Here is a 19,610-nt window from a genome sequence, read left to right as displayed (position 1 = left end):
TTAGTATTTGCTCTCTTCTCCAAAACTACACACACAATTTCAATGAGACTTGACCACAACCTTCATCACCTGTAATGTATCTAAGTTTATTGACCACATCAAAATCTGCACTCATTAAGAGGTCTACGGAGTGGCGGGGGGCTTGAACCACCCCCCCCCCAAATTAGGTATTTGCCCTCTTTGAAACTATACACATGATTTCAATGAAACTTCACCACGACCTTCAGCACCTGCAGGTGATGTACCAAACTTTGTTCACAGCTTTAAAAAATTCAGGGTCTTAAGGGGTCTGAGGGGGGCTTTGAGTGACTGTTACTCCTGATCCAGGTGAGCTTCAGGACAGGCAGTCCTATTTTTGTTGTTTAAAATGAGTTGAGTTGAGATTTTGAGTTGTTGAGTATATAATGAGTTGTGTATAATGAGTTGTTGTTGTGTATCATAAGTTGAGTTGTTGAGTGTATAATGAATGAGTTGAGTTGAGATGTTGAGTGGAAAATGAGTTGTGTATTATTAATTAGTTCAACAACAATTCAATTCAACACATTTATTTCCATAATTGCAAATGTGAGAGAATCAATTTAACAAAAATAGAGGCAAATAATACTTCCGGAACTTGAGGATCTCGAAAGGGAACAATCAGAATAATGTATGCAGAAGTAAAATGCATGCATATTCAGAAGCCAGGGATTGTATTGAAATGCTTGTAGACTGATAATATAAATGACGGACGATGAAATCGACAAAAACTAACGAATGTCAGAATATGAAAAAAAATTGACGAGAACACTGAATAACCATAACATTAAACTTGATAAGACTTGCACGAATATACAACAAATCAATATGTAAGAGAATAAACTATTTAAAATAACACGAGATTAGAGTTCATTTATAAGAAGCCTTAAAGTGACCCACGGACGGCTGTGCCTTCACCGCTCCATCGACACTAGTCCAGAGACTTGGCCCGTAGTAAGTCATGTATTAATCGAGTATGATGTGTGAGTAAAAGGTAGAAATAAGGTATCTTGTGGTCTCGTGAAATGAGTCTGGATATCGTGGACTACTATAAAATAAGATGAAAAGTCTTGTGGAAGATATTTATGAATACGCTTGAACACGAATATCCCTGTATGTAATTTATTAATGTCAAGGAGTGTCAATGTGTTGTTGAGTTTGGTAAATAGAGACGCAGTGTAGTCCTGTGGATGAGAAAGGGTGCAGAAAGGCGGAGGTAAAGATATGTTGAATATATGAGCTCAGGGGTGAAAAATATAAGAAATGACGGACCTTAACACAGAAGAACAAATATCATCAAAGCCACATATGGTGGCACTATTGAGCTTACTGCCAATCTCAATTATTTCAACATAATTTGGTGGTACAAAAAAAGAAAACTTCTTCGAGTTATGTAAATAATCCCTGAAGTGCATGTTGGATGGTGGGATTGTATTTCTTTGTGATACGCCGATGTTCGGAAAATAAAAATTGAAGTCGTCAGCAATATGTAAAGGATTGGAGTAAACCTCCTGCCCATTGGAGCAATTTTCCAGAATATCTGCTTCAGTACCTTTCCCAAGAATTTTATTAATTTCATGCCAAGTATTATTCATGTTATTTTTATTCATATTTAAGTTATTAATGTAATAAAAAAATTTGGCAAGTCGGATAATCATGGTGAATCGATTCCGATAGTTCTTATAACAACACCCATTATTCTCAGGAGGATTATGTCAGAAGCACCAATACAGCCGACTTTTATAGTTACAGGAGTTGATAATTGACTGGAAGATCCGTGGATGATTGGTCTTTCCTCTTCTTCTCCTTTTAGTGATCTGTGGGAAATGGCGATTGTAAGAATTAGTGAAAAGAGAAAAAAATATTGAAAGCAGAGTCATCTTGATGGGATTCATAGACTTCCCCTCAATCCATGAATTTGATGTGTGTCGTAAAAGAACACAAAGTGTTATCGTTGATTTTAATTGTGACGTAATTATTTTGAACAAAAGTAGAATTTGGTAAGCATGAAGGAGTAATCTAGAATAAAGGTAAATGATCAGATATGTCAGTGTTAAGGATACCTGCGGAAATGTCTTCATCGTCATTACCTCCGCCACCGAAGGTGCACGGCGGTTATGTTTTCACCCACATCTGTCTGTGAGCAGGACACTGCAAAAAGTTGTGGAGATGTTGGGTCTGTGACAAGGATGAATTGATTCGATTTTGGTGAAGATCCGGATCCGGATGCAATAATTTTCCAACATTTTATAAGTGATACATCACCGTTGAGAGATGGGGCCAAAAACGATATATTGCAAGATATCTCAAAAGGTTGTGAACAGATTATGACAAAATTTCGTGGATAAGTTGGACAGGTGACAAAAACAAGGCAATTAGCTTTGGTTGCAGATCCGGCCTATCAGTGGGATACAAAACGTCAAGTATTCAGCCTGGTGGATGTATGCACTCTATCTAGTGTCATTTCCAGTTAGACATTGTAATGTATGCAGGAGGAAATTATCTGAACCAAGTTTCAGTAAATCCTTAAACAGAAGAGGAATGGTTTTAACATGGACAAAAAAAAATCTTGAATATTTTAGAAATGTCTACAAAGTGTCCTGGAATAAATTTTGAAAATGGAGAAGCATCCATCACATGGTACTGCATATCTAAATCAGTGAAAGTATCGCCTTCCATGATGTAACAGTATCGATATGAAAATGATTATTAGAAAATTCATTTACATTCGGAATAAAGGACATCGTCAAAAACTACAAACACAAGATATGACACGGGTACACAGTTTCCAAGGGCGGTGGAAGGGTATCGAAAATAGTGCAGAGGATAATGCATGAAGTGACAATAGTTAGGGAATTTTAGCAAATTGTATTGACCATCTGTGAAAAAATTACTTACCAAAAAATTTCTTCACCAACATATTCATCTCGGTGTCTACTAACACCTATCAATTGGTGCAAACCCAAATCCTTGTGGAAAATTCTGGGGAGCCAATCAAAGTTCGGGTGCTCAGAGGGCCTGCGCGAAAAAAAATCGGAAAAATTAACTTTTGCCAATATTGACTTGTGGGATGTCTAACTAGAGGTTTTTTGGGGTGCTTAATTGATTCCAACCATTGAATTTGAGGAAAAATGAATCCCTGGCCGTAAAATATTGATTTGATACATTTTTAGATATCTCAGACTGTGTTTTGCAGTAATTTGGCTCAATTGATTCAGATTGTTCAAATTGTGCTGAAACCAGCATACAACATTTTTGAAACCACTGCTATATTGTTGGTTATACTTGTGCTCATGCTCAGTAGACTTCTCTGTGTTCGCGAAGAGCTTTTCGCTACAAAATTATTGTGTACCGGACTCAATAGAAGTTGAATATATTCAACGTAGAGTGGACCTATTAATGTTAAAACACATCACTGTATCTGTTCTGTCTGTTTTGTGTCAAAATTTCATGTCCTGTCTGTTGTTTACAAAAGTACCGAAGTACCAAAAGTGCCATACAGGCTAAGATGGATGGGAAAACTGTTGTGGATGCAATGGTAACCAAACACAAGGTCTAATCACTTGCAAGCCTCAGATCTGGACCCAAAGTCAATGGCGAGAAGCTGGTCATTGACTCACTGAAGCTATTCAACCGCCTCATTGTGATCAGTGAGCGTGAAGTCAAGACCGAAGAAGCTCTGCGCTTTGAGTTGACGCCAAAACCAGTCTCTGTTTGACAAAAATCAAAAGTTGCAAAAGCCAAACAAGGCTGCCCTGGCAAGGTCCCTGAAGGCATGTGTGGCACCTGTCGAACAACCCCCCTGCACAAGCCTTGTGGTTGATGGTCGGTGGCTCCTGCACAATGTCAAGTGGGAGGCTAACATTACTTGGAAGGATGTTGCCGAGAGCTACCTCCGGTTTGTGAAGTCCATGGGGAGCCATCGCCTCCGGATAACGGTGGTCTTTGACGGATATGGCAGCTCCACCAAGGACCATGACCACTTGAGACGAACAAAGAATGCATGCTGTGACATTCAGATTCGTCTGGATCTCAAAATTATCATTGCAAGAGAAAAGTTCCTCGATAACAAGAACAACAAAGCCCAGCTCGTTCTGCTCCTTGCTGAGACATTTAGTAGGAATGGAATCAGTGTACAGCAATGCTCCGATGATGCGAACACCTCCATCGTCCACGCAGCTCGAGGTGAGGCAAGAGAGTCCCCTGTTGAGGTGAGGGCTGAGGACACAGACATCCTGGTTATGCTGATTCATCATGTTGTAGACCATCCGATCTTCCTCACGACAGCCAAAGAAACATCTTACGATGTCAGAAAGATCCAGGAGGCCCTCCCAGAGATATACCGGAGGTATCTCATCTTCTTGCACAGCTTCTCTGGCTGTGATACAGTGTCTGCAATTTTTGGGTTTAGCAAACCAACTTTGCTAAGCAGGCTCTGCAAGACTGATGAAGCAGAGAGGGCAATGGACGTGTTTATGGACATCCGAGCTGAGAAAGGTGATATCATTAAAGCAGGCTGTGATCTTTTCATGCTCATGTTCCATGGGAAATCCTCCAAAGACTTGGAAGACTTGAGATTCGACATCTTCAGCAAGTGAGCTGCTACTGGGAGCATAAAACCTGAGAAACTCCCCCCGACAAAAGGAGCTGCAGCACAGCACTCTCTCCGAGCTTACCTCCAGACTAGAGACTGGCTGATGTTGCAAAGTCCATCGTTGGATGCCCGGGACTATGGATGGCAACTCACCGAGCAAGGATATGCACCAGTCCCTTCTACAGACCCCATTGCACCAGACTACCTCCTGAAGTTTACCAGCTGCAACTGTGCGGGGGACTGCAGCTCACTCAGGTGCTGCTGTAAAATGCAAGGAGTCAAGTGTACTTCTGCTTGCGGCATCTGTCATGGTAACTCTTGCCTGAACATAAACCAGCTGGATGACAAGAGGAGTGAGGAAGATACTGGGGAGCTTGATGAATAAGGTTGTAAAAGCTGACGAAGCACCATTTCCATTGAGCACAGTTCTGTTTAAAATGTCAATAAAATACATTTTATATGATCAAGGAGTGTTTTTATCTCAAAAGTAATGGTTGGAATCAATTCAGCACCCCAAAAACCCCCTAGTTAGACATCCCACAAGTCAATATTGGCAAAAGTTAATTTTACGATTTTTTTTTTCGCGCAGGCCCTCTGAGCACCCGAACTTTGATTGGCTCCCCAGAATTTTCCACAAGGATTTGGGTTTGCACTAATTGATAGGTGTTGGTCGACACCGAGATGAATACATTAGTGAAGAAATTTTTTGGTAAGCAATTTTTTCACAGATGGTCAATACAATTTGCTAAAATTCCCTAACTACAAGAAAAAGTTACAATTACAAAATGAAGATACTTAAGAAGTAAACTTGAGCCAAGCTAAAGTAATGGAACAAGATGTTTTGGATAAGGTACTACTGAAATGCATGCAAAATAGGAGAAGATGATAAACTAAATAAAATTAATAGGAATGGGAATAATACATAAGAAAACGACAACTACACTTGGTAGAGTGCATACCTCAACCAGACTGAACAGTTTACACATTGTATCCCACTGATAAGCCTGATTTGCATCTGGATATTCACCAAAATCGATTTGATTCGACCATGTCACACACCCAACCTCTCCACCAAATTTGTGCATGCAAAACTTTTTGATATACCCGGCTCACAGACAGACAAACAAACAAATAGACAGAGGTGAAACCATAACCTCCATCCACCTTTGGTGGCAGAGGTAACAATGCACCCAAAAATCATTTCAAAGATAGACGAGCAATTTATATTAAAAAAACTGCTCAGAAATTTATAGGCAGATGTAAATTAATTGCCGCAAGTGGTAAATAGAATAAAAGTTCACTGCAATAGATCATCAGCATAATTGACTGAGAATACAATGCAGCAAGAGAAACATAAGTGCAGCAGAAAGCACTGAATGGAAGTGAGTAAGTTGATTGATGATAGAGGTGAGCCACTATGCTACCCACTAGAAGCCCTCCATTTACCAGCAAATAATCGATACTTCTTTCCCTCCTTACATACTGTGGATGGTTGAGAGGACCACTTCCTTTTCTCATGGAGGTTGATTTTTGTCAGGTCCTTGACATAGAAGTACTGATCATTGAAGAAGCCTGGCGCTGTTGTTGAAGGATCTTGATTTTGTCCCGGTAGCAGTTGAGCTTAATGAGGAGGTGTTGTGGCTTCACATCCATTTTAGATTCATCATGAGCACATTCCAACTTCACATCCACCAAGCTGAATTTTTCAGTAAAGAGGTTATTTGGCAAAGCCAAGCAATTTCCACCTTTCTGCTGAGGAAGACCAATAACCTGGAGGTTATTACGACGAGAATAGTGATCGAGTTTACTAAATAGCTCAGCATGATCAGCCATGATTTTCTCAGTCTTGGGCATCCATGTTGTAAACCGATCCATTTCTTTCATTTTGGACTCCAGTGTATCAATGTGTTTGCAATGAAATTCAATAGAATCATTGAAGTTGGTTTCCACCATATCAATGTCATTATTTTAGTCCATCTGCCCAACATGGATTTCAGTGAGTGCCCAGTGGATGAAGTGTTCAAACTTGATGTGAGAAAAGGAGGTTGCTCCGCTTGGGTCCTCTGTCCAGGAGGCATGATTACTTCGCAGAATGGTCTCAAAACGAGGGCAAAATTGTCTCATAGATCCCAAAATGGATTTCTTGGTGTAGGTCTCAAAGCAGAAACACGGTAAAATCTGGGAAATGATAAGTTGGATGTTCAAGTTTACAGATCCAGCACTCTATTTGTCTTCTTCAGTCGCCATCTTCTTCTGATGTCATAGGGGAACAAAAACGAAGGAAAGCAACATGACGATGGAAGATGCGCTTGATTGTACATATTGTATGATGTTGATTGATTGTAAAATAAGTTGAGTCCAGTATATCATGAGTTGATTTTATCTATCTATAATTCCAGGTGTGTGTGTGTGTGTGTGTGTGTGTGTGTGTGTGTGTGTGTGTGTGTGTGTGTGCGTGTGTGTGCGTGTGTGCGTGTGTGCGTGTGTCCGTGTGTGTGCATGTGTATGCGTGTGTGTGCGTGTGTGTACGCGTGTGTGTGTGTGTGTGTGTGTGTGTGTGTGTGTGTGTGTGTGAGAGAGAGAGAGAGAGAGAGAGAGAGAGAGAGAGAGAGAGAGAGAGAGAGAGAGAGAGAGAGAGAGAGAGAGAGAGAGAGAGAGAGAGAGAGACAGAGCGCGCGACAGACACCGCGACAGACACCGCGACAGACACCGCGACAGACACCGCGACAGACACCGCGACAGACACCGTGACAGACGTTTCTTGACAACCGCCGGTCCGATCTAATTGAAACTTGCCAGGTATATTGCTGGGGACCTGAGGATGTGCCTTTTCAAGGTTTTATATTAATCGGATAAGTGCTTCCCAAGTTATGGCCATTTATTTACCAAACCAATGACAAGACATGTTGTTGCGTGGGCGTGGCCGATGGGGAAGGGAAGCACAGCCACGTTCCCCATTACGGGTTACAACGTACGGACTTCCGGAGAGTGATGACTCCGTGTATTCTAATAATTTCTCGATTTCTTATGCGCATTTATAGATAAACACAATGCCCCAAGTTATGATCGTTTTCATATTAGACGGTGCATAAATTTTGGTAACATCAGAGTGAGCTGGTATGCTCCGAAGCAGGAAGTATTTTTATTTTTTTTTTGCACGAAGGTTTTTTTTCTCTCTCTCTTCTCTTCTCTTTGTGTTTTTCCTTGCGAAAAGGCAAATACGTTGGCGCTAATTGAATAATTGGCAATTAAAACTAAATTGTGAATAATCCAAACTGTGATATGCGAACTTCCGGACTTCCGGATAGTGACGACTTACTGGATTCTTTCTCGATTTTTTTCTCGATTTATCGACTTACTGTATTCTTTCTTTCTCGATTTCTTTCTCGATTTTCTTCAACACAATGCCCCAATCCAGTGAGTGACGATTACTATATTCTTTCTCGATTTTTTTTCTTTATTTATCGACTTACTGTATTCTTTCTTTCTCGATTTCTGTACTTTCTCGATTTTCTTAAACACAATGCCCCAATCCAGTCGTCGTTTATGACAGTGAAGGACGAAGCTGCGCATCGTGCACGTGCAAAGAAATCTGACGAAGCACGAGCTGCTCGCTTGACACGTGACGTAAACGTGCATGACAAGGCGTCGTGCAGCTGAAACGGATGAAGAACAAACTGCTCACTTGGCAGACACTTGACGCGAGGCAAGGCGCCGTGCAGAAGAAACGGGTACGGGCACGCACGTACGGGCACGTGAGAGCGAAGGAACGGCCTGTGTGGTTGTTGTTTCTGGTATGCGGTTTGAATTTTTTTTGTTTTGTTTTGTTTGCACGTACGGCCACGCACGTAAGTAAATAAGAACAGAGTTCAATTTGTTCGACCACTTTATTAGCGTGGAACGACAATAATCAAACAAGTATTGAACAGGTTGAAACACCCACAACATCCCTGGCTCCGGGTCAGGCTGCGCATGCGCAGTGGCACAGGGGACCGTCGATATGTGGAATTACCGTAAAGTACAATGTTCTCTATCTCCCTTCGAGTCTTTATTATGTTAATAGATAAAGGCTGAGAAAATATTAAGTTTAATGAATGAACAAAAGTTTATATCGCCCATCGTGTGACTATTCCATGGAGTAGTCCTTGTGCCAGGCAGGCACGCTGGTCGCTCTGGTGGATCGGCGTTGACCTATCGCTGGTGCTGGTGGTGTCACATCGGGCCCCAGTGGGGGTGGGGCTCTCGGGGTTTCAGGGGCCGATGGTGGCGTCTGAAGGATCGCGCCCCTCGGTGTGCCTCGTCCTGGTGCTGCTGGCGTGTCTAAAACGGGTGTCGTCTTGCGCCGGGGTGTGCATACTGACGTCAGTGCCGGCGTGGGCCCCGTTGGCGTCGCAGATGTCACGGGTTCGCTGTCGAGGTCAGGCAGTTGCGGTGTTACAACGGGTGCAGGTACAGTGATGCGGGTTGCTAGATCATCATAGATAGACCGGGGTGGCAGCTGGTCATTGCGAACTGGGCTAAACTTGCGCAGGAATTTCCTGTTCCGAAGTGTGACTCTGCCCGAGCCATCGATCTTGATCACGTATTGGTCGTGTTGGCGTACCTCCACGATACTGCCTGTCTTGTCCCATTTTTTTGGGTGGAATCCTGTCTGGTTCTGTACGCGGACTTGGTCCCCTACAGCAAGTGGCGGAAGGCCGTTGGTTTGTTCTGCCCAGGGGGCCGCCGCGCGGATGTGAGGTTTGCGGAGGGCCTCCTCCCTCGCTTTCAGGGTCTCATGCCAAGTGTCGTGCGGTCTGTACTTCCCGGGGATAATTGGGATGAAATCGCGTACCGGGCGGCCGAAGACACACATTGCCGGGGAGATCTTCGTGTCAGGGTCAGGCGTGTTACGATATTGTAGTATCGCTCTCTGCACAGCGTCAGTGTCAAGTTCTCCCTGCGGGCTGGTGTTGTCCGTGATAAGTCGTTTCATTGTCTTAACTCCAATCTCCGCGCGACAGTTGCTGTGAGGGAAGGCCACCGATGACAAGCGGTGGTGTACGCGCCATCTGTGCAGGAATGACCTGGTCTCGGTGGAGGTGAACTCCGGTCCCCCATCCGACGCGAGCTCTTCTGGTGTCCCGTACGTCACGAAGGCGCGACGTAAGTGGTTTATGAGTCCGGCGGCGCCACCCGTCGACTTTGAGATGATCGGCCAGTTCGAGTATCTGTCCACTGTCACAAGGTAGTGTGCACCCCTGTGTACAAAGAAGTCCGAGCACACTGCCTGAAAGGGGTAAACGACCGGAATAGGTGGAGTTGGTGGCGCTCCAGGCTGTGATGGTGCCATCCGGTGGCAGTGTTCGCAGTTTTTCCGAGTGGCGCTGATGTCGGCCGACATGCCTGGCCAGAATACAGAGGATTCTGCGCGGGCGGTCATCATTGATACGCCCTGGTGGGCAGCGTGTAGGGCGCTCAGCACATCGCCGCGGAGTGAGGGTGGTATGACTACTCGGTCCTTGTATAGGATCACTCCATCTGTCGATGTAATGTTCTCGCGGTACTGGTGATAGTCGCGAATTGTCTCTGGCATCTCGATTTTTGAGTCGGGGATGCCGTTCATTGTCATTCCCTCCAATATGTGCATATCGCCATCGCTGCTGGTGGCTTCCCTGACGCGATCCCATGTTACTGATCGCAATGATTCTAGGCCCGCGGCACACCATGCCAGGTTGTCCTCGACGTCGTCGTCGTACTCCGGCTCAGTTTGGCATAGGAGGGACAGGACGTCGGTGTGCGTGCTTGGTTGGAGGTGGGTCGCTATGGTGGCATTGTCATCTGGAAGGTTCATGAGTGGAGGTCGCGTGGTGCCAACTGGCCTGCGCGACATGGCATCTGCCGCCTTGTTCTTCATGCCCGGAATATGTATGATGCGGAAGCGATAACGCAGGGTCTTCTCCTTGAGGTTCCTGAGGCGGGGGTTGGGTATGTCGTCAAGTGCTCTGTCCGAAAGGAGTTTCAGCAGTGGTTTGTGGTCTACCGCAACGATCAGGTTCTCGCAGCCCAGTACGAAGTAGCGCGCTTTGTCCAAGGCGTCCGCGACTGCGAGAGCCTCGCCCTCTATGGGCGCGTATCTGGATTCTGCCGCATGTGTAAATCTGCTGCCGACCAGGGTTATTTTCCATCCATCAGTGCAGCAGAATGGTCTAACTGGCACGCATCGGCAGTGCTTTTGAAGCAACCAGAATCCGATTCCCTCCTTCGACCAGTCCGTGGCGATGCATGTTGGCTTAGTTTTGTCAAATATGCGGACAGCGTGTTCGATTTCTTGTACGATCACGTCTTTCGACTCGCGGAATATGTCCTCCAACTCCATGGACCACTGGAAGCGTTCTCCACTTTTCAGGAGCTTCCGGAATGGCTGCATTCGTTCGGCCATACTAAAGGCGTATGCCACCTGGTTGACAAGCCCGAACCACGATCTGACGTCGGTGATGTTACGCGGTTGTGGGAAATCGTGGATTGCTTCCAGGTAGCGGCTGCACGGTCGCACGTCGGTCATGGTGATGGTGAAGCCCGCGAAGTCCACCGTGGGTGCGCTGAAGACAAACTTCTCCGGGTTGAGGATGATTCCATTCCGGCCGCATATATCCAGCCATTGGACCGCCTGGAAGTAGCTCCCCTCAATCGTGTCTGACCATAGGAGCGTGTCATCTACGCACTTGGTCTTGTTACCAATGTCCGCGACGATCTCATCGTATCGTCGTGAGTAACCGTCCCCGATGCCATATACCCTTGTGGGACAGATAGGTACCGGTAGCGCCCCATGGAGTGATGAAGGTCGTCTTGTGGCGGTCGTCCTCGTGTAGGCGGACGCTATGGTAACCGCTCCATGCGTCGAATACTGTCTTGCGCTTCCCCGTTAGGGGTACGCGTCTCGCCTGGTGGAACGGGGATTGGGTGTGGTGGGTCTCGCGGAACGCATGCTTGTTCAAGGCCTGAAAGTCGACGGTGCGTCGCGGCTTGCCATTCTTTTTCGCGCAAATTACCATGCGGTGACACCATGTCACCGGCGTGCCGACGGGTACTTCCTCCAACACGCCGAGCCGAACGTCCTGGTCGAGGCCTGCTTTTACCTCATCTTGCCAATGTATGGCCACGGAGATGGGAGTGTGATGGGCAACCGGTGTCGCGTTCTCACTGAGCATAAGACGTAGTGGCGGGCCGGTCATTCTCGGTAGTGGCTGGTGTGGGCACGTGTTGAATGTGCTCTGAGCATACATCCTGAGTAAATGTGACTGTAGTGCCTCTCTGTTGGCCTCGGTCGCTGGCATGGGGAGTGCGGTCGGCTTGGTCGGCGGCTCCGCGCGTCGCGGGCAGTCGCACACCCGAGGTTGTCAGATTCACCTCTCCGAGTGCGGGAATCTGTCCGAGATCATTCCCAGGTCCATGCAGGCCGCGCGGGAGAGGAAGATGCGGTCTGAAGAGTCCGTCACATATGCGATTTGGCGCGTCTCCAATCTCCGAGCGTCATCACTGTTACCGGCGAATCTGACTACCACGGCTCCGAGGATACGAATTCCTCTGTTGTTTGCGGCCTTCATGGTCATGGATACAGGTATGAGGTCCTCGGTACTCAGGCCCATTTGTTGGAAGACTTTAATGCCGATCAGGCAGCTCTGGCACCCCGTGTCTGCCATAGCGGGTAGGGTTACCGCGCGGGTGTGTTTCAGGAGGTTAAAACCCAGCGCTTTGTAATCCTCGCGCTTGTTGGTGAGAGTGAGGTTGACGTATGGCTGCGGGTCGGATATGCGTTTCATCCACTTATCGTACATATCATCGTACAGGTGGTGAGCGAGGGGAAGCGTGCGCATTTCGTCCTCTGTGCTGGCCATGGTGACCGTGCATAGCTCGACGAAGGCTGCCGTCTGCTCGTCGTACATCCCGTCAGTCTCCTTAGATGGGGGTCTTGCCGATCGGCCGCCCAGGCACGCCTTGTCGAGGTGATTCTGGCGGTCACACTTCCGGCACTTTTTACCGTATCCGGGGCACTCGGCGCGTCTGGCGCGCCATTGAGGCGTTTTGCCGTGGCCCACCTCGCCGCAGTAGATGCATACTCCTTCGGGCTTGGCCTTCCGTTTTTCCGGCCTGGCTCCTACTCTGGCGCGGACGTCCTGTTGCCTTCCCCGCCGATACGAACTACTGATCGCGTCCGTGCTCTGAGTGTCAAGCAGGCGCGATGCTGAGCGTTTTCCAGACTCTTTGGCCTCGATATACTCTATCATGTCCTTTAATGGCATGTCCTGGTTCTTCTCACCGAGTAGGTCAAGTTGTATTGCTTGGTCCGCGATGCCACGGGCAACCACGTTGCGCAATATCTCTTCCGTGAAGTCGTTGACCTGATCGCACCCCGCCTTGGTGCACTTCATTTCATACTTGCACGTGTCCGCCTGCCCCTTGATGCGGGCGTGGAACGACCGGACGGGCTCCTCATGTCCCTGCCGCATGTTAGACAGGGCCACTCGAGCTACCATCGTGTTCTCCGTCCGGACGGCGAGCGCCTTCATGGCGGCGAGGACGTCTTCTTCATCGCTGCCCACGAGGCTCCGACCCGCCGCGCGAGTGAGGTCCTTTCTCAGCTCCTCCTCACAGCACTCCAGTAGCTGCGCGACTATGTCAGGTCCGACAAGCTTAGTACCTGTTTTGTATTCGGCCCCAGCGGGTTATGAAGTACGACCAGGCCTCGCCCGTCTCCGGCCAGTGCTATGGAGGACGCTTGAGTTTCTCCATCTTGGCATTCTTGCCGCCCCTGGGGGCGGCGACGGCACAGTGGCGTGTATACTCAACATGGCGGCCACCACTGCCGCCTCTGCGTGTGTAGCCATATAGTCACAACCCTCGATCGGGCACTCTGCTTCCACCGGCGCCATAGGAACAGTTATTCTGGAGTAAACGTTCTATTTTCGGTGATGCACACGTGTGTACAGTGTCCTGGGGGCGAAGATTGGGTACAGTACCCGAGAAATCCAAACTCACTGTCGACGTTCTCGTGGTCCGTTTTCACCCAGTCGTGTCCTCCTCAGCACCGACGATCTTTACTCGACTGCATCAAGTTGCTTGATTATAAATAAGAACAGAGTTCAATTTGTTCGACCACTTTATTAGCGTGGAACGACAATAATCAAACAAGTATTGAACAGGTTGAAACACCCACAACATCCCTGGCTCCGGGTCAGGCTGCGCATGCGCACTGGCACAGGGGACCGTCGATATGTGGAATTACCGTAAAGTACAATGTTCTCTAGTAAGGGCACGCACCTACGAGCATGCACTAGTATCATATAATGAGTTGAGTGGAAATGTGTTGAGTGTATAATGAGTTGATTGTGCAGTGCATAATTAGTTGAGGTTTTTTATATATATATATATATATATATATATATATATATATATATATATATATATATATATATATATATATATATATATATATATATATATACCTTGTCGAGGCTCGTATGAGAGCAAACACACAATGCACAGCAAGGGGGGCATGAGACGAGAGGGGCGGGAGTGGGAAGGACAAAACGGTGAGGAACAGAGACATTAGGAGATCTGTGGAAGGGAGAGGGATGGGGTGGGGAACATGGGGAATACAAGATGGACATTACAGGGACTTTCAGGAAGGAAAGCAGGGAATTTGAAGGAGGTGGGTTTGGGATGGATTAACGGGGGTAGAAAAGATCGAGGATTTGGATGGGGATGATAGGTGGTGGTGAACAGCTGTTTTGAAGGCCTGGAGGCAAGAATGGGATTGAACAGAGTGAGGGAGTTGGAGGGAAGAATGGGATTGAACAGAGTGAGGGAGTTTATTCCAAATGTGGGAAAAAAAACAGGAATGAAAGAGAGGTGAGCAGTGATTCGTGATTTTGGTAGTTTTACCAGAAGGGGGTTGTTGGCGGACCTTGAGCGCCCTGTGGAAATATGGTGGGGACAAATCACAAACACAGCAGGAGGGGGGGGGCGACACCGGAGAGGAGCGGTAGAAGACAGAACGACCACCGACCTGCCTGCGGTGAGAAAGTGAGAGGCCCAAAGACAGCCTTATCGCGGGAGATGCCAATGATCCGAAATGCCTTGATTTCCACAGCGTGAAGCCGAGAAAGGTGGGAGACAGGAGCACCAGCCCAGAGGGAAGAACAATACTCCATCAGGCTGCGGACGAAAGCTTTGTATGTGGTCAGGAGCTCAGGTGGGCCGAAGAAGGACTTTGCACGACGGAGCATTCCCAGTCGGCAACTGGCTTTGGAGGCGAAGTTTGAAATGTGGCTTTCCCAGGAAAGGTCATGGTAGATAGTGAGACCCAGAAGTTTGAAAGAAAAGACTTCTTCTGGAGGATTCTTGAGAAAGTGGATGGGGGTGGGGTTCCAAATGGTCCTTTTGGAGAGACATAGTGAGAGTGTGAGATTTGTCAGGAGTGAAAGACATGTTCCACGTGATGGACCAGTTTGTGATTTTACCCAGATCTGCAGTGAGCGAAGAAGCTGGTGCTTGCCAGTCTGAGGGATGACAGATGGCAGAAAGTGGCGTCATCAGCAAAGAGATAAAGAGGATTTTCCAGAGAGTCGGAGAGATCATTGATGAAAACCAGAAAAAGAACAGGGCCCAGAACGCTACATTGAGGAACTCCAGCCTGGACAGGAAGAGGGGATGAAAGAACTTCATTTAGGGCCACACGTTGGCAACAACAGGAGAGGAAGTATGTGAGCCATGAGTGGAGATGGCCTTGAATACCATCAGAAGAGAGTTTGGTGAGCAAGGCAGGGTGCCAGACCGTGTCAAAAGCACGCGAAATGTCTTGGGATATGGCTCTGATTTCATGTCCGGCATTGAGAAGTGTATAATGAGTTGATTGTATATCTATTATACAATGCGAAGTGTGGTGTTTGTCTGTGCATTTGTATGTTCGCACTTCTGGCTGCCCCCCCCCTTTCTATACTGTTTCTTTTGCCCTGATACGTTCAGTGTTCTACCTCTTTCACGAGTCTTGACTGTATACAAAAAACTGTCATAGGTTGGCCATTGCACAGGCTTGATGGGCCAAATGGTCTCTTGCTGTGTTGAAGTTCCTTGAAAGGGAAGTCATATGTTGTATGATAACAAATACAACCCGTCGCTTCGCTGTCGGAAATATGAAGTGATTGAGGGGGGGGGGAGAAATGGGAGGGGAGCAAGGAGGATTGGGGAGTGAGGAGAGGTTGAAGAAGGTGGAGCTAGGAAAAGGGGGGGATGACACCCCACCACACATGATATACACTTCGGGAGAGGGTGGGAGCATTGGATGGGGGAGAGAAGGGGGTAGTAGGAGGGTAGGAGAGAAGCATGCTCTATCCTTTTGAGTGAACATTCTGACTCTCGACTTGCATTTGGTAGGGGTGCGTGAGGAAAAGCCGGGGGAGGGAGGGGGTGGAGTTTCCCTTCTGCTGGCATTAGTACAAGATTGAACAAAATGGGGTACGTTAAAATAGCACATTCAAACGGGTCATATGAAATAATGCCCAGACACTGTCTGGAGACCTCTGTGGGGGTGAAGCAGGTGGGGGCTTTGGGAGGAGATAAGCATAAGGGAAGGGAAGGAATGGCGTTTTCCTTTAATCGTAAAAACGCTGCACCAGCGTTCCTGCCTTTATTTCATTTTCACGCATGTGATAAACTCTATAATCTCAACATTTGTGGAATTACCGATTTGATACTCGCAGCAGTTCCGACTGCTAAAAAAAAGTTCATTTGCCCAATTTGCACATTCTCTGACACCCCTTCCTCTCCTTAACCTCTGGAGAGCTGTGTCATCATGGTGGAGGGGATTTGGAAGGAGGTTTGTGTGAAGGGAGGGGAAGGGAAGGCAGCATGAAGGGAGGGGAAGTGTAGGTAGCATGAGGGGAAGGGAAAGCAGTGTGAGGGAGAGGAAGTCAGCATGAGGGGAGGGGAATGCAGCATGAAGGAGAGGAGGAGGAGGAGATCAGGACCATCCTCTGTGCAGAGCGTTGGTGCTGCTTAAGCAGTCTCCTTGGCTATTGGGCACAATCCTGGACGGGTCGCCACTCTGACACAATATACCAGCATGCTGGCACTCATTTTGCTGACCTCGGAAGGATGACAGGTCGAGTTAACCCCACCTGGTATTAATTCAACAGCTGAGCGGCATTTGAACTCAGGACCCTCAGATCCAAATTTGCACATTATCTGACACCCCTTCCTCTCCTTAACCTCTGGAGAGCTGTGGCATCATGGTGGAGGTGGTTGATGGTAGATGAAGGGAGGGGAAGCGAAGTCAGCATGAAGGGAATGGAAGGCAGTGTGAAGGGAAGGGAAGGCAGCGTGAGGGGAGTGGAAGGCAGCATGAGGGGTGGGCAAGGGAAGGCAGTGTGAGAGGAGGGGAAGGGAATGCAACATGAAGTGAGGGAGATGAATGCAGCGTGAGGGGAGGGGAAGGCAGCATGAGGGGAGGGGAAGTGTGGGTAGCTTGATGGGAGGGGAAGGCAGTGTGAGGGGAGGGGAATGCAGCATGAGGGGCAGGGAGTGGAAGACAGCATGAGGGTGGGGAAGGGAAGGCATCATGAGAGTGGGGAGTGGAAGTCAGCATGAAGGGAGGGAAGGGAAGGTAGCATGAGGGGAGGGGAAGGGAAAGCAGCATGAGGGGAGGGGAAGGTATGGCAGCATGAGGGGAAGGGAAGGCAGTTTGAGGGGATGGGAAATCAGCATGAGGGGAGGGGAATGCAGCATGAAGGGAGGGAAAGGAAGTCAGCATGAAGGGAATAGAAGGCAGCATGAAGGGAATGAAAGGCAGCATGAAGGGAATGGACGGCAGTGTGAATTGAAGGGAAGGCAGCATGAGGGGAGGGGAAGGCAGCATGAGTGGAGGGAAAGGCAGCATGAGGGGTGGCCAAGGGAAGGCAGTGTGAGAGGAGGGGAAGGGAATGCAACATGAGGGGAGGGGAAGGGAAGGCAGCATGAGGGGAAAGGGAAGACAGCATGATGGGCAGGGAGTGGAAGACAGCATGAGGGTGGGGAAGGGAAGGCAGCATGAGAGCGGGAGGGGGAAGGCAGCATGAGGGGTGATAAAACACTTCCAAAAGGCAACATTTTCTTTTTAACTACTATACTGTGTTTTATATGAAATCAAGTAGGAGCATTTAAACATTAAAACCCACATTATTTACCTGGCAAGGGCCTGTCTGCATGCAGCAATGCAGCAAGATTTGCACCCCTATAGTCAGCTTACTCCAGTTGGATTAGTACATGCTACACTCTGGGGAAACCATTTTAAATTCAAAACTTAACAGTCAGTCCCACCACACAAACCATGAAGCCAACACCAGGCATATATATTATATTATATATATATATATATATATATATATATATATATATATATATATGTATGTATATATATATATATATGTATGTTTGTATGTATATATATATATATATATATATATATATGTATGTTTGTATGTATATATATATATATATATATATATATATATATATATATATATGTATGTATATATATCTTCTTCTTCTTCTTTCGGCTGCTCCCATTAGGGGTCGCCACAGCAGATTATCCGTTATGATCCGCATACTGATTTGGCACAGGTTTTACTCCGGATGCCCTTCCTGACGCAACCCTGGTCGCCTCTTACGACACAGGGATAAGGATTGGGTTTCACCATGATTCTGAGCTGCCCTACACCCTCTCATAGCGCGGCCCAGTGCAGAGCTCCCGTCCTCAAGCGATCCTCCAACCCAAGCCTCCGAGTATCCGGATTACAGGCGCACGCCACTACGCCCGGTAATATACACATATATATGTATATAATATATCTTTTATATATACAGTCAACTAGGCGTAAGTCGGCAGCGTGTAACTCGTCACTTCGCCTAAGTCGGCAGCGTCAAAAAGTCCCGAATTTATCTAATGTGAAATCCCTTTGAATAAAGGGTCATCGCTCTGTAAGTCGTCATCTCTAAGTCGTCACTTCGTCTAAGTTGTCAGATGTTGTCCGTTCCCGCGTAATGGAAACTCAAGTAAATTACCACTCCTAACTCGTCACATGGAACTGCTGCCTCGTGAGAAGCCCGATTTCATAGAATCGTGTTGCTCGCTCATTGGTTTACACCGTCAGTGATAGGCTATTTATAACTGCGTACACACGTTGATCGCACTGCAAGCAGGACAATGGCGACTAAGCGTAAGCTTACAACTAAAACCTACCAAGAAAAATACGACATTATCCAGTTTTGCGAGGCAAACCCACTGATGAAGAAAACAGCCATAGCTGAGAAGTTGGACATCAAACGGTAGACATTGAACGATATCTTGAAGAATAAGGGCAAGATATTTGGACAAGTGGAGAAGATCACGAGGCCGGTGGTAAGTGTGAAACGTGTGAAATGTGTGTCCTTTGAAGATGACGATGACGCGCTCATCATCTGGTTTCGGCAAATGTCGGCTCAGCCAAATATTCGGTTGGACAGTGAAATGTTGCTGCTGAAGGCACGTAAATTCGCTGCGGACCTTGGGCATGATGATGCTGAGACCTTGCCGATGCACTGGATAGACAGATTCAAAGTGAGGTGGGGAATCGGCAAGGTCAAGAGGTGCGGCAAATCAGGCAGCATGATTCGCCGATACTGTCTGGATGTGATGCGCCGATACTGTCTTTTGGTGGAGGATTGCCCAGACAATATCATGGAATACAATTACCGGTTTGAGTCCTTTCTCATGCACCAGATGCCCAAGAGTTTGAGCCAGTCAAACATAACGGATTACTTCGCGAAGGAGTAAAGGATCAATCGTGCTTCGTGTTGAAGTCCGATCATGGTTTTATATTGGCTTGTTTTGTACATTACCGCACTCACTCACACATAGGCATTGAGTGGTAATCATCACCACGATGACTGTGTGTCATGTAATTTGTCACCATACCATCACCGATGGTATATGTGTTGTCTTACA

At 47.1% G+C, this 19,610-nt stretch overlaps 1 long non-coding RNA gene across 1 annotated transcript in view; it reads right to left on the bottom strand.

Moving 5' to 3' along the window:
* Positions 1–381: 381 nt before the first annotated feature.
* Positions 382–19,610, bottom strand: part of LOC147026668 (uncharacterized) — a 20,087-nt gene continuing 858 nt past the window's right edge. The window contains exons 2-3 of the long non-coding RNA XR_015058457.1: positions 2,079–2,166; positions 382–1,832 (exon numbers count right to left, since the gene is read on the bottom strand). This is a non-coding gene — a long non-coding RNA (uncharacterized LOC147026668). The remainder of the gene's footprint in view (positions 1,833–2,078; positions 2,167–19,610) is intronic.

Source organism: Eptatretus burgeri, chromosome 5, assembly GCF_056783735.1.
Source record: "Eptatretus burgeri isolate ZD-2024b chromosome 5, Ebu_testis_v1, whole genome shotgun sequence".
Lineage (NCBI taxonomy): Eukaryota > Metazoa > Chordata > Myxini > Myxiniformes > Myxinidae > Eptatretus > Eptatretus burgeri.
This window is presented reverse-complemented; position numbering and strand designations above follow the sequence as displayed.